The following is a 17,069-nucleotide window of genomic DNA, read 5'->3' on the forward strand; positions in this document are numbered from 1 at the left end:
AGTAGCAGCAAAGAGGGAGATGCTTGTAAGGCAAAGGGAAGAGTAACAAGGTGAGTCACAAATCTTAGAAGCTCCTGCCTCCTTCAGATTGCTCTTGCATGGCAGGGGAAATTATTTAGTTGATGATTTAAATGTATTAATTAAATAAATTATGTTACTTTTCAATAGCAGAAAAATGCATGGATTTCAAAACTGCCCATTCAAAGCTTCTGAATCTGCAGGGGGCATATAAGCTGAAAAGGATAGGGGAAGAGTCACTTTCTGGTTAGTATTGGTGTTATCTGAACTCTATATGAATTCACACTGATGACCCTTTATCCTTCCTATGCAAATTTAAAAGTGGTTTGGGGAAGGGGGAGTACAAAGCACTAAAATAGCTGCACGTAGAACCCCTGCTCTGGATTCTTCTGATATTTTGTTGCCCTTCTCAATTATTGCCTTTTTATAGTTAAATTGGAAATAACATTTTGTTGGATTCCATGACACAACACAGCCACACCAATGAAAAGTTGTTACATTCAAAATTGAAAGGTAAATGTAAATGGATTTTAGAGACACCTATAGTTGGATTTCAAGGGTAGGCGTCTAATGAAGGATGAAGATTTATCTAAAGGGAGACAGGAGAGTTCTTGTTAATGTTGAGTTTAAGAATCTCAGTGACTGCATTTTACATTACACAAAATCATCTAGTCATAAATTTTAGTGAATGCACATTTGTGAGTTGATATGAAGTCTAAAAGAGCAACAGAATTGATAAGACCATCCCTTCTTCCCAAATGGAGAAAATTGTGATTTTATCCATATTTATGTATTTTTTAAGTTTGCTTCTATTATTATTTTGTTAACATATATGCCAGACATATTACACACAAAACATTTGGAATATGCAGTGTTAATTTTACCTGAAGCAAGAAGCCATCTGGTCAGAAATGGTAACCATATAAGACTACGTGGAACAATTTAGCCTAGGCTAATTTTCAGAGTACTTTCAAACATTTTTGCCTAATGTTTTCACTTGTTCTTGTAAGGGTCTTTCGGAAGCATCAAAGCAACCACAGGGACAAAAAACTGGAAGTCTAAGAGCAAGATGTTTAAGGCAGAAGTTTAAATATTTAAAAGCATGCTTTATTTCTTTTAAATTATGAATTGAGTTAACAAACTGCTGACCAGTCCTTTAAATCAGATTTAACTGAGGAAAAGGAAGAAACTGATTTAAAACCTGGAAGCTGTATATTATTGCTTTCTACATTTGTGAGGTTAGATTTTAATCCTTGCTGCATGTTGACCAACAGGCAGACAAATACAGAAACTACTTAAGCTACATAGGGATATTGGAATGCCACTCATTGGTTGCTGGGAGAAAAGACTTACAGCAGAAAAGGCATGCTAAACTTTTAGAATTCTTTAAATAAATATCTCTGGTCTATAAATTGCAAATTGGCCACCTGTTTTTCAAAGTATGCTGAATACTTCATAATCAATGTCATGAGCACTTTCACAGTTATTTAAAAGCTACATGCCAAGGTTTTAGTTAACACATGTAATGCACGTTTTGCTGGATGCATACAAAATTCACAATTATTTAGCATTTCAGCCTGTGGACGTGGAATGAAATTCAGATCTACATATTTCAAAGATAATTCCATTCTTCACTATGAAACTAGAATTGGGACAAACTCACCAGCATTTTAACATTAGTAAAACTGTATTCATTATTAATTCCTGTCCCTGGATATCTGAATAAGATTGATTCATGTGTATAATATCTGAATTCGTAAAGCTTATACCAGTGATGGCGAACCTATAGCACGGGTGCCAGAGGTGGCACTCAGAGCCCTCTCTGTTGGCATGTGCACTACTGCCACCAGCAGCAGGTCCATCAGGTCCATCCACCGCCGCCTGGAGCAGGAGCCCCGCCCAGCACAAAGGAGGCGAAGCAGCTGACTAGCAAGCTCGAGTAAAGGTGGTAGAACAGAGGTCACCAACCATTGTCGATTGGTGAACTGGAAGAAAAGGGAGGGGGAAGCATTTTACATGCGTGCATGTGCGCACAGGTCTGCGAGCATGCACGTGCTGCAAATGGGGCGGGGCTAGTGCCTGCGTGATACTCACTAGCCCTGCCTCGTTCTTGTGTGGTGCAGCGCCTTGTATCTGTATCCTGCAGCGTGGCGGCAGCCATTTTTGTGCCTTGTAGCACGGTGGCCCATTTTTGCGCCCCTGGTTTTTGCATGCCAGAGGTGGCACTCAGAGGTGCCTCCCTGCCCCCCCGAGGGCATCACAATGCTGATGCGGCCCTTGCACTTTGTGATAAATAAGTGGGTTTTGGGTTGCAGTTTGGGCACTCGGTCTCTAAAAGGTTCGCCATCACTGGCTTATACCAATTACTGCTATATAAAGCTGGAAAATAAATTACAGATACACACACAAGATTATTTAATCAAGTAACAGTCATAGTTGTTTAATCTGTTTAATCACACAGTATCTATGGCTGGAAGAGACCTCAGAGTCTTCTAGTCCAACCCCCCTGCCCATGGCAAGAGAACTTATAACATCCCAGACAAATGGTTGTCTAATACTTTCATGAAAACTTCCAGTGATAGCACCTACAATTTCATGAGGCAAGCTGTTCCATTGGTTAATTGTTCTCACTACCAGGAAGTTTCTCCTTAGTTCCAGATTGGATGTCTCTTTAGCGAGCTTCTACCCATTGCTTCTTGTCCTTTATGCAGCCTAGGACTATACTGGCTTCTCTTTTTTTGCAGCTGCAACACACTGCTGGCTCATGTTTAAGTGGTAGTCCTCTCTAGAACGTCTAGATCTCACTTGTAGTTACTATGACTGAGTTGGGTACAACCTATTTTACATCTGTGCATTTGTTTTTTCCAGCGTAGATGTAGTATCTTACTTTTCTCACCTCTACATCTTGTTAGCTAGAGCCCAATGCTCAAGTCTGTCAGGATCCTTCTGAATCTGGGTCTATGACACTTTATCAAACGTTTGAAAGACAAATTAATAACATGTAATAAATGGCTGCTGTATTAAATCTTTTTTTTAAAGAAGATGTATGTATTTCTCTGGTAAATTCAAGTTCTTACATTTTCAGATAAAGGACTCAGTTTTGATAGTGTATCAAAAGATATCATTTGAAATAATTCTGGAAATAGTTCTCAAATCCTACAAAGAGTTTCATAAGAATGAGGTAAGATTTACCTTACAGTGATTTGGAGCTGCCAAGGAAGTCAAAAGCACTTAAGCAGAATGTTGAATTTGTTAATTTTTAGCATGTCTTTTAAAGCTATCTAGTTTTATATTAGAATATCTGTATTGGAATGGCCTAGGCAACCCATTAACAGTGCAACTACTTCTGCTCACTTAACAGAATGACGGAGTTGGAAGAGACCTTGGAGATCTTCTAGTCCAACTGCCTGTTTGAGAAGGAGGCCCTATACCATTCCAAACAAATGTCTGTCCAATTTCATCTTAAAACCTTTTCTTAAAAATGTTGCATCCACAACTTGTGGAAGCAACTTCTGATTAATTGTTCTTACTGTCAGGAAATTGCTCCTTAGTTCTAGGCTGGATCTTTTCTTGATAAGTTTCCATCTGCTACTTCTTGTCCTACCCTCAGGTGCTTTGGAGAATAGGTTGATTCCCTCCTCTCTGTGGCAGCCTCTCAAATATTGGAAGTCTGTTATCATGTCACTCCAGTCCTTTTCTTTGTTAGACTAGATATACCCAGTTCCTGCAATTGTTCATCATACGTTTTAGCTTCCAGTTCCATAATCATCTCTGCACCTTTTCTTGAGTCTCAACATCTATTTTGCATCATGGTGACCAAAATACAAATACTTGATGGATATACTCAAAATACTTGATAGACATCTACAGAACAAAGAGTTACAATTTGCAGTGAACAAAAATTGCTACTCCAGGAGAGAAGAGATACAGAATAGTTGAAAGACTTAGCTTTAATCTCATATTAAATACTACTGTATAGTGTGACATTGAAGTGCAGTATTAGGGGCAGAGCAATGGTGAATAGAATGTGAAAGATGTGTGTATATAATGTATGTTTTTACTTGTAGTTTTTATTTGTGTGTAGTGTGCACTTAATTTCGTTGTGGGATACACAATGACAATAAAGATATTCTATCAACATTGCATAAGCTTCCGGAGATTGTCCACCTGCTCATAGACATTTCTAAATTCTGCATATTAGAATCCATTCAGCTGCCATGGTGTTTATTGTATGCTAATCACCATAGTCCAAATATGTGTTTAGAATTTGCAGAAAGACTTTGGACAACCTGAAACTATTAAACATCGAGTTATGGCATCCATCCTGCAAATTTATGCTAAAATATTAAATGACTGTCATTTACAAGCATAGATCATGACCAATTGTGGTAAAAGCTGAAAGCACTGTGAAATGACACATAGTATTAGTTTGGATCATAAATCATGTACTATTTTAGCTCTGCACTGCTTGATTAACCTAGAAATACTCCTTGGTATCTTGATCACATCATTATTCTCAATCTCCCAGAGTTGGTGTTAGGAAAAAGTAGAGAATGTAGAGCATCCAACCTCCTCCAAAGAGCATTGCAAAATTAATCCTGAGATGACTGAAAGACAACAAGGCTATTCTGTGGCAGTTGTTTTCCCTGGCAAAATATGCTTCGTCATATGAAAGAAATAGGCTGAAAATCACAACTGCTTTAAGCAGGGAGGATCACAGCAGAAATAGACCAGGCTCAGAGGAAATAAAAGCTGGATCTAGATCAAGAAGTACATTTGGCCTACAACTACACTCCATGTACTCTTTTGTCAGATTATTATTATTATTATTATTATTGGAATAACTAAGGAGATTGTTCCAGATGTTTATGTATATGTGCATTTGTATTGAAGGGATGATAACAACCCTGAGACTTCAAGTTGCACCCCAGATTAAATTCATGATATTCACTTGAGGACAGTTAAAGAATAAATACATGCAACTTTGCTTTTGGAATTTCAGCACACGGATGAGTGATCTAGTACATAACTGTTTTCAAAAACAGGTTCTTTTAATAACTGGTTAAAGAAAAAAAAAAGCAGATACATGGATTTAACAGACAAGACTCATCCCCAAAGGGATGTAAGAACTGTATCTTCTTTGTTCATAAATTATTTAGGGGTGATAGGAGGTTGAGTTTGTGGATGGTACAGTTTATTTAACATGGTAAAAACAAAAGCCAACAACAAAGTGCTTCACATGCATTTCCAAACTCAATTAATGGCCTTTAAGCTTGCAATTATAACTGGTGGAAAGTGATGAACCAGAAAGAAATAAGAATGGTTTATTTGGTTCTAACTGACAAAAAATGGAGCTTATATCAAGTTGGATATCTCAGTAAAATATTGGTCCCAATATACAATAGCTATGAAAAATTTAATTCTTTGTTGAAACAATTAAGAATGTGTCAGAAATAATATTACTTGTGTCTTTCAATTGTTTTAACCCTTTTATATATGAGAATTAGCTTAAGAATAGCAAAATGACTTTATTACCATCAATATTGCTTTACAAATACCACTTAGCATTATGTGGGTTATATTTAAAATTTGTATAAGATTCACAGTGTCTTTCCCATTGACTTCACTGCTTCCTTTTTCACGAGTACATTTGTATTTATCAACCAGCTTAAGAAATACTCTATAGTTTTAACTATCTATACTCCACAGAACTTTGTACTTTAATACATTTTTTGTCTTTAAAATGCTCGTGTTTCTAAGCAGACAAATATGGTTACTGATTTTGAATTGTCTCTAGCACCACCTAGTGTTTTTATTTGTTAGATATTCTCAATTCTTTTCTTATTTCAGTTCAAATCTATCCCAAATTGCAGATATTAAAGATTAAGTTTTCTGGCTTATTAAAATATGTTAAAGATGAAATCCATGAAGTAGCATGAAAACAGTTTCTCCATTTATGAGCTATATAAGCATTTCTGCAAATCCAATTTCCCATCTCAGTGCAAGGGAATTATAATGTCAACAACAATAACACCCCCGCTCCACGAAGAACATGAATCATTAGGCCAGAGAATATATAAAAAGAATTGAACATCCCAAAGCAATCGCTCTCAAAATTAAGTGACAAGATTGGTATGGGTGGAATTTATTTCTGGTTAGTGCATTCAGGATTGTATCTTTAGTGTTTTTGAATTGTGTAAGCTGCTTTTCCCCAGCCTGAGCAATTTCCAGATGTGTGATCTTTGATAATTAAAATTCTCAACCAGCACAGCACTGCTAAGATGTCTAAAAGCTTAAGTACATAGCTCTGAAAAATGAAAAATGTCCAACTGTGAATGGGATGTTATAAGCATTTTTGACTTATTGCGTATGACTCTCTCTCTCTCTTTCTATCATCTATCCTGTATCTCAGGATATCTTTTAAAACAGTTTCTTCTAAAAGAAGTTAGATATTTCCCCTAATAATAATGAGGCATTGATTTGCAGGTGGATTTCGCCAAACTGCTGAATTCCAATAGTCAACAGAAAACAATGGCAAGTTGGAGAGGAGGTAAGATCTTCACTAAAAGCTTAGACAATTAGTTCTTCCAGGAAAGGATTTATTCACTCAACATTATTTCAATGGCTTGGACATACATATTCAAGCTCCAGTTATTGTTTTTATCCAGTCTCATTCAGTTTGAAGTAAATGGTTGGAATTCATATACTTCAAAATATATGATCTACTGAACAGAACATTTCTAGAAAATAAGTTCCCTGAGCTCTTGAAATTAAATATTTAATCATAAATCATTTAATTTTTTATAAAATATGAGAAAAATAGGTCTAATTTCTTTCTACAAGTCTCACTTTCAACATAGTAGTTCAGAAGTAAAATGGGGTTTTATAAATATTCCCAATATAATGTCACAATTCTGGAGTTCTGATAATTGAGAATGCTTTCTGTGTAGAGGTAAAAGCTAATTAAGGTCAAAGAAAAGCTTTGTGTGGGCTTTGAATAATAAAAAAAAATTGAGTTTTAATGGTAGAAGGGGAAAGAATAGGAGAGGGAATGTCAGTAGAGAACCAAAGCTGAAAATTTCAGAAAATTTCATATTTTCAATTACAATCTGGGATTCTACATCCAGTGCTTTTTTTTGTAAAAAAAAAAAAAAAGGGTGCGGGAACTCACACACAGCTCTGGCTCCAATTGAAAGCCCTTTATGGAGCGGGGGGGGGGGAGAAGAAACCGCTTTAGGGAGCTTCCAAGGTGCAGGTCACTCACCTGGAAATGGTCTGTCTCCTCTCTGCTTCGGTTCCTGCTGCCGTTCCGATCTGAGGCCAGGGGATGCATCCACAGTCCCCCGTGGCCCGATCCAGGCTCCAGAGGCCTGGAAAAGACATCCGAAGCCCAGATCGGTGGCTGTGGAGCGATTTTGCGGCCTCCCTGCAGCCTGATCCAGGCTTAGCAGGCCTGGAAAAGACCTCTGGAGCCCAGATCTATGGCTGTGGAATGCTTTTGCAGCCCCCCTGCGACTGGATCTGGGCTCCGGAGACCTTTTCTAAGCCTTTGGAGCCTGGATCAGGCCGTGTGGGGGCATCAAAATTGCTCCGTGGCCATAGATCTGGGTGGCAGAGTTCTTTTCCAGGGCTCTGGAGCCCAGATTGGGCCATGGGGAGCTGTGGACACGTCTCCTGGCCTCAGATCGGAGTGGCAGCAGGAACCGTGGCAGAGAGGAGATAGACCTTTTCCAGTGAGTCCAGGATGGCAGGAAGGGAGGGGGAAGCATGAGAGCGTTAAGTGAACACTCTTAACTCACTCGCGCTAGCAGCTTAGAAGGAATAGGTTCTTCCATTCAAAAAAAGGTGCAGGAACACTGTTCCGTGTGTTCTATGACAAAAAAAGCACTGTCTACTCTACATCAATTACTGTAACAATATATATTGAGAGAGCCAGTTGGTCTGCTGGTTAAGACATCAGGCTACAAGCCAGGAGACCATGAGTTTAAGTCTTGCCTTAGCCATGAAAGACAGCTGGGTGACTTTGGGCCAGTTACTCTCTTTCAGCCCTACCCACCTCATAGGGTTGTTGTTGTAGGGAAAATAGGAGGAGGTAGGTTAGATGTTGGATATGTTTGCTGCCTTGAGTTATTTGTAAAAATAATAATTATGGGATATAAATAAATATTAATGTAGATCCATACCCATATTGCATTAGAATGGTCTAATTAGTTTTGTATAGAAATTTTTTTTAAAATCCAGTACAGTATATATTTTATGTATGTTATTTCCTTAATCCCAAACAATTTTGTAATCTTGTAGAAATATATATCTGGATATTTGATTGCAATCAACTTTTGATTTTTGATCTTTTACTTTTCAGTTAAATCTTTGAATAAATCTGCCCTCCCTGGAGTGACCATTACACAGTTTGTAGAAGATATTCCTAAAGGATACAGCACTCCTGACTTTGAGCGGAAACCAATTACTGTAACATTACAGGAAGGTGAGATTTCATAAGGACTTGTTACTTCTGTTCTTAATTTTCTAAATGAATAGCAGTTCTTTTAACCAATTTATTGTAATCAATGTAAAAACTCCTGGTAAATGCTAGGTGCTTTGGTTTGTCCCTGATACCATATTTAAAGCATGGGGATTTTAAATGCTAGAAATGAAACAAGGTTCACTGTTGGCCTTATGCTATGCCCTTTGCTATGCTTTTCCCCATTCTGTTCTCTAAAAAAATGATTTATTTTTAATATTCACAATGAGATTTTAGAATTCAAGACCAATGTTCCATAGGGATTTTTTTTTTAGATTTCTACTTCCCACTGAAAAGCAGCTTATATGTTTCTTGTTTCTTCTTTGATAGGTAAAAATGCCATTTTCAGAGCTGTGGTCAAAGGTGAACCAAAACCAAAGGTTTTATGGAAGTGCAATAATAGGGAAATGGATGATTCTCAGAAATATCAAATATCTTTTAATCCTGGCACAAATGAATTTATCTTGCAGGTAATGTTTAGCTACCATATGGCTGTACATGCTAATATATTTTTACTATTTAATTTTCAATAAAGTATATATTAGGGACTGACAACTGTCATAAAGACTCATTTAATGTTGTAGATGAGATATTACAGTTCATGTAACTCCTGAAATATATGTTGCAAAATCGCTTTGCTTATACTGCTTTTGGGCTGAAAAATATCTCTTCTGGATTAATAATGAAATTTGATATTAAATATCTAATACCAAAGCCTGTTAGAACTTGGTAGTTTAGCCAGATGATCAATTAAAATATCTAATAAAAGAGTGGATGAAATATCAATGAAAATTCAGAATATTATTAGAAATAGAAGTTGACCTACAGCAACACACCATGAAGTTATAGCAGCACATATCAGCCTTATTTTAATACTTAGGGCTATTACTTAAAGTGGATCTTTCTTTTATTTCTTCTTGGGTCTGAATTTTTTTTTTTAGATTCTACTCCTTACCAAGGAGTATATCACTAAGGAACATTTTCTGGTTGACAGTTCAGCACTATATTGTCTCTTTATTATCTCTTTTGATTGTTCAAGAACATCTGATCTCAAGAGCGGGAGTCTCTGCAGATTCAGATATAGGATCTCATACCAAGACTACTTATTCAATTTGCTCTTAAGATCAAACTTTAGTCTAGGGGTTTTTTTAGTCTAAGGTTGAGAAACACTGGTCTAGGTTATCAGTTTTTTTGCTCTCTGTGGCATATTTTGCTGCCAGAAATCAGTATTGCATGGAGATCAAGCCTAATCTCTGTTAGATATATTAAATAGAATTTCTTATTTTAGTTTTATAGCATAAAACAGTGTTAAAGATAAAGTGGATGGACATACAGTACTTAATACATTACATTAATAGCTGTAAATTCTATTTATAGAAACAAGGGAAGGATAAGCATTTAATTTTTAAGGATGAATGGATGGGCGGACAGACGGACAGACAGACAAACGGACAGACAGACAGAAAGAATGAATGAATTTTCTCAAGATTAGCAGTTCTACCTTTTTACCCAGGAAACAGAAGAGTGGGAAATATATTATACCAGTCTAAGAAACTGTAATTTTATTCATTGCCCTGATTTCATTTTTTTCCCTTTGAAGATAAACAAAATTACTTCAGATGATGCTGATTTGTACCGTTGTATTGCTGTGAATGAGTACGGGGAAGCGACCTGTACTGCTGGTCTCAAAATTATAGAGGGTAATTAAATCATGTTAGCATGCTGCAATCTGTCTGAGCAATCTATCTGTGACATGGGGCTGAAATCAGGGACAGCAACAGTATGCATGTGTATTTGTGTAAAAAAACCAAAGATGTGGTCATGATATTATGACCAAAGCCTGCTCCTTTTTTACATTGCCTAGCATCACATGTTACCTATTCATAAACTAAACTCGCTATTTAACATCCTTATAAGTTGTCTAAAAAGTTGTTTCCTATACATGTTCAGATGTTTTAATACAAGTCATGTATATTTACCTCACTGAAAACTGTGTAAGTGCTAACTATAATCACTATAAATTCTGCATAGCCTGATTATGTTGTGTGTATTCCTACCCTGGTATTGTTAATTAAGGACACTTGTTTTGTCTCACTATCTCTTCCTTTTCTTTTATCTTTTATCAAAATGGCACAAAAGACTTCAAGAAGAAAACACTGTTGCCTGTTACACAACAGGCAGGTGAGTTGTTCATAGTATGTTTAGGTGTGTGTCATATATGTGTTTCACTTTGAGAGCGGGCAACTAAATTTCATTTTTGATGTGTGCCATTGTGCCCACAGTATAAAAATGACAATAAAGGTTATCTTATCTTATCTTGCTATAAATGTTATAAAAAAATCATAATAGTGGTAATCTAGAAGATCAAACCCAGGTCTTTAGTGACTGCTTTGCAATTTTGAATCACTTTAAAGTTTTAGTAAGTTTTACATTATAACTGTTTAAATATGATTTTGAACAAGCATCTTTTTTTACTTCATGCAAATAGCACATCTCTGCTGTTCACTAAAGGAATCTGACTTTTTGCAGATTTTCATGATAGCATGAAAAAACGCTGCTGCTTTAAAAGGGTGAACAACTCTTTAAGAAGCTGCTTTTATTTTAGACTAGTGTTTTTTTTAATAATTGGCAGCTTTAAGATGTGTGGACTTCAACTCCCAGAAGCTGAATGTGTTTGCTGGGAAATTCTGGGAGTTGAAGTCCACACATCTTAAAAATACTATTTTAGCTTCACATGGAGATACAAAGCACTTTGAAATCATTTTTAAAGCTTGCACATTTCTTGTGATGTAAGCTAAATTTTCATGCTAGTGTTTAAAATCTTTTATAGATTTAAAGAAAGAGATTCAAGACTTCAGAAAAACATTAAAGAAACGGTGAGCTTTCCAACAATGGCTTATGTTAAATAGGTGTATTTTTTTGTTATATGCTGGCAATAATAGTACAACAATGGCAGACAGAAGTTCCAATTCCAGTAAACTAAATTGTATATAAATTTTTGCAAAGTATATGAAACTTGTCTAATGGATTTGCATGTGTTTCCAAAGAGAAGTAATGATAAAAAGTAGCCCTCCAGACTTTTCCCTCATATGCTTCTTCCACAATTACATGACAAATTTTAGGTCTCTTGCAATTCATATACAGTCTGGGTTTATCTTTTGGGAATTAACCTGTAGAACACCTCCAATTGCTCCAAAGAAAAAAATGAATATGGAACAGATTGCACAAATATTGGTAAATGCCGAGAAGAAAGATTATGAGAAGATTTGCTTAAAGTATGGAGTTGTTGATTTCCGCGGAATGCTAAGAAAACTTCAGGAAATGAAGAAAGAGAGAGAGGATAAGCAAGCTCAAGTAAGACTATTTTGCTTCATATCCTGGGACTTGATTGGATAAATATTCAATACATGTTAATTAATATATTAACAGAATGCAAACTTTCATTGCATTTTAAGGACAAAGTAACCATTAACCATTAAAAAAGGATCCTGCCGCAAGTCTTGGGTCTATTTCCATGATGTATCCCACTGAGAAATAATTGTCTTAACATCTTCAAATGGAGTTTATCACAAACATTTTGATACAATAATGAATTTGTTCTATTTTGGTAGTGCAAATATTGTAGATATAATGTTATATAATGTCTCAGATGATTTACCTCTTTTTTGTTCTTACAGTATGTGTACAGTATTGCAAATCTGAAGCATCTGAAAGTCAATAAAGAACAAAGAAATGCTTCATTTGACCTAGAGATGGACTTGAAAAATCCAGAGAGCAGAATTTGCCTCTACAAAGTAAGGAAGGAAGGATAGTGATTTGGCTAAATCAACAAATGAACTTTATGAGAGAAAGCCATGGTTGCACTGGAGCTAAACAACTATGGAAAGAAGCAGATTAACACTTCATTTGACAATAGCAATTTTATCTCAGAAATAACATTGCCAGTATGGTTTTATATATAGACTTCCTTTATGGTAGCATATAAAACACAAATATTAGGAGAACAGTTTAAAAAATGGATGGAGATGATAGAGAAAGAGATAAATGAGTAGAAGAAAGAAGGAAGAAGAGAAATAGCAAAGATTAGATGTTACAAAAAGGATAAAATTCAGCAGAGCTGCAGCCCTTCCAAATGGTTGGATAATAGTTAGTTCTCATGGGCGCAATAGCAATCTGATTCTTGAATCTTTTGTACTCTCATGCATTCATTTCTTTTCAATAGCAGTCTTCTGTTCTTCTTAGCAATGTAAATTGACTACTATTCATCCCTAAACAAGTTATTGTTTTAGGAAGAAAACCTCTACTTGACCAATTCAGATATGGCTAATAACAAATTAGGGCCTACTTTGTTTTTCTTAAAGTGACTATAATTCAAATCTTACTTAAAATAACCTTGATAAGAATACATTCAGATTTATTTTACAAGGATGTAGCTTTGCCTGTTCATTTGTTCTCTCATCTTACTTCTAGGATGGCCAGAAGATCAATTTTAATGATGACAACTTAAAGCACCACCTACAGCAAGAGGGCAAAAACTACCATTTTACCATCAATGATCTGCAGCCAGACGATGCTGGCATTTATCAGGTCAAAGTAGAAGATGTAGATATCTTCTCCACTGAACTGGAAGCAGAAAGTAAGGCTTTCTGACCAAAGGCTCCACATGGGTGTGCATTTGTTTCATAACAAATGAAATACCAGGCAAACTAGGATTAATTCATTTCATTTGTTACTAGTGAAGAAATAAATGCTAAAGATGTAGATAAATTTGAAATGCCATATATTCATTTGTTGCTGATGTTTAACATTCATTTTCTCAGACTGAAATTACAATGGATGAAAAATAGGAAGGAACATGTCATATTTTAATTATGACAGGGGGAGTCTAGAAAGAGCAAGAGAACCAGGTACTCCAAAACTGCTAGAGAATGACAGAGGACAGCCTTTTTGTTCTGTTCTTGTTTTGTTTTTAAATCAGATTCTAATAAACATATAAAACAATCAAATAGTCTTCTGAGTCAGGCTTTGTTCCTGATTTCATGAAAAAAAATTACAATAAGAAAGCCATTTGCATTTGCCATTTCTGCTTTCTATAACTTTTATACATATTTTCTATAAACTTCCCAGTCTAGCTAGAGCCTTGTGGTTTTCTGGCAGTCAACCATTCAATTCCTAAGCAGGTAAGAACCTGCTTAGTTTTTTCTATCAGCCACAGTTGGATTCCAGAGAGCTCACTAAAAATGCAGGATAACATTACTTCAATTAAAAGATTCTTAAAATCTGACTTGCACTGCTCTTTATATTTCCAAAGCACTTTTTTGGATGTCCACGTTTCTGGAACAGCTGTTGGTAAAGATCATGTAACATCTGCCCTTCAGTATAACAAAGAAGCTAGCAAAACTTCAAAGCCTTTCAAAAAGCAGTGGCATTTTCATAATAAAAATCATATTCATAATCCTCAGAGTTACCAATTCTTTTTCCTCCCCTCTTTTATATTCGCTATCATAAATGTATGAAAAAATAATGCCAAAATGTAAGGTTGCTAATACTTCTAGGTTTCCATTCAATCACATCCAAGACCACACCTGGAATACTACAGCTAATTTTGGTCACCATATCACAATAAAGATGTTGAGAGTTTGGAAAAAATTCAGAGAAGAGCAACTAAGATGATCAAAGGCCTGGAGATTAAAATATACAAAGAACGGCTACAGGACTTGGGTTTGGCTAGTCTAAAGAAAAGAATAAATAGGGGAGACATGATAGCAGTATTCCAGTATTTGAGGGGCTGCCACAAAGAAGAGGGGGTCAAACTATTCTCTAAAGCACCAGAGGGCAGGACAAGAAACAATGGTTGGAAACTGACCAAAGAGAGAAGCAACCTGGAATTAAGGAGAAACTTCCTGACAGTAAAGGCAATTAACCAGTGGAATAGCTTGCCCCCAGAAATCGTGGACGCTCCATCACTGGAGGTTTTTAAAAAGAGGCTAGACAGTCACTTGTCTGAGATAGGTTCTCCTGCTTGAGCAGGGGGCTGGACTAGAAGATTTCCAAGGTCCCTTCCAGCTCTATTCTATTCATTTGGAGACTGCCTGGACAAGTCCCTGCAGATTTCTTGGTAAAGATTTTCAGAAGTGGTTTACCATTGCCTCCTTTCTAGAGATGAGAGACAGTGTCTGGTCCAAGATCATTCAGTTTTGTGCCTTAAGGCAGGCCTAGATTCATGTGACCACTACACTAAATTGCCTCTCAGGTTTACATATTATATGTAAGAGTGCAGTTTACTTACACAATTGTGAAGAAAACCTGCATTTTCCCAACTTTATTATGCATAGTTTTAAAAAGTGATCTTAAAGACATAGATTTTTCTCATTTTTCCCTTAAAATTTGCCATGTTTCACATTGTGGAAAGAAAATATAGAGGTCTAGATTTAAATATTCAACTTTGTTTTCCACTGAAAGCAGAAAACAAGATGCTGAACAATAATAGAATAATAATGAAAATGAATGTGATTTTAACAAATGAATAATTCTATGAATGATAATACAAGATCAAATAGAAAAGTAATTTTGCACAACTCATGTGTAATCAAATGTATATGATCCTCTGCATGTAACCTGGAAAGAAATCCCACTGTCTTTAATGCCAGGATTGTAGGAAGCATAATATTGTAGCATGAATGGCATTAAAGTGAACAATTAAAAGATTCAAGCCAAGGTTTTATGGTATCCTTATATATTAGCTCCTTAAGTAATATATTATGAAAAATGTCAGATTAATAAGTCATATGTACACGCAATAAACATGCCTTTTCAAAGTAACTAATAAGTATAGATGCCAAATGTATAATTTACTATGCACAAAATCAACATTGAGGCATTATGAAATAATCCTCAATCTCATAAATGAATCCAACATTTACAGAAAGCTATTGTATAAATTGGGGATTTAAATTAGGACAGAAAAGACATTATCAGGAAGACATTTTCAACTAAATATTAGTTGAGAAAACCTACATTATAAATCTGATTATTCTCAGCTAAGTTTGAAAAGTGGATAGGTAGCCCTCATCCATTAATAAATGAAATCAATGTTTGCCATGCTTTTTCTACCTATAAGTTTCTTCTGCCTCACATTTTGAATTTGTTATATGTCTATTTCCAATTAATTCATTATTTCAGATATTCCTGTAAACTTGCTCTCTACCTAGTGAGAATGAAGTGCCACCAGAAAGAAAATGCTATTTTCTATGGAGCCTATATCATTTAGAATCAAATGACAATTATGATATCTCAATCTTGAATGATGACCTTATTTACTATTTAGGCATTAAAAACATCCAGTCCTCTGATAAAGAGACTTACACCATTGACACTGGAAGCTGTTCTTCAAGTACTTGGCTTGAAGTCAAATGTGAGTGATGTTCTAATCTTGAATTCTTATAACATAACCCTGCAGATGTACCCCTTTCTCTTCTAATAACATCTAACAGTGCTATATTCAAGATCTCACTGAGAAATGCCTAATTATGGGTTGCAAAGATTTAAATGAGGAAATACTGGAAAAAGTTTTAAGGTTCCCTAATCATTAATGACTTCTTCCAGGTACTCAAATGATAACATTTGCTTAGGAATTGTTGTCCAGAGTGCTTTGCAAACATTATTAATGTACTGGTCTTAAATAATTTTTTACTTTGAAGGATTTCAAAGAATATGCTTCTAAAAATATAAAAATAATCACAATTTGCATGATGTAGTGCAATGTTTCCAGCAGTACTGGAATCATTATATATCCCTAAACTATCTGAATGTGGAAACTCTATTGTAAAACTGATAGCTGTGGTTACTTTTAAATCAATATTAATTAATGTAAACCATTCATGTAACATAGAAGCTATAATGTCTTGCAGTTTGAAGATCTGTATTTATAATAATAGTTATTTTGCTACCATATAGATACTGTTTATAAATAAGATGTTTATAAATGATAAATTAGCTATAATTTCATTCAGTTTGTTTAAAAAACAATTCTTTTATGCTACTGATCATGATACGGCACAGTATCATAATACAAATCTAGGAGGAGTGATGTTAATTTAATTAATGTGTTTCATTTATTAAATTGAATTATTTTGCATTAAATTACAAGAAATAAATGGCTTTGCCATTTCACTTTAACCATCAGTATATTTGTAATACAGCTTCTAAAGAAAAGAGAAAGCAATCTGAAGAGGACAGTAGTGATAAAGCTGGACAATGGAGCAAACCATTAGATGAAGAGCATGCTAAGAAACCTCACCAAGGAGAAAGGCAGAAAGATCAAGATCTCCTTGCAGACTTCAGCATGGGCAAAGATGCCCAGTATGGGAATGGCCAAGTTAGCAATGCAGAGCTTTATAACAGCCTGGGAAAAGATGGATCTTTGAGAAGTGATGGGAAGATAGGATTTGATCAGAATGCAGTGTTAGATAGAAATATCAGAGGAATAGGTAGTTTGATTAGCAAGACCTCCCAATATGGGAAAAATGCA

The sequence above is a fragment of the Protobothrops mucrosquamatus genome, unplaced genomic scaffold, assembly GCF_001527695.2.
Source record: "Protobothrops mucrosquamatus isolate PMUCROS unplaced genomic scaffold, P.Mucros_1.0 scaffold431, whole genome shotgun sequence".
NCBI classification, from domain to species: domain Eukaryota; kingdom Metazoa; phylum Chordata; class Lepidosauria; order Squamata; family Viperidae; genus Protobothrops; species Protobothrops mucrosquamatus.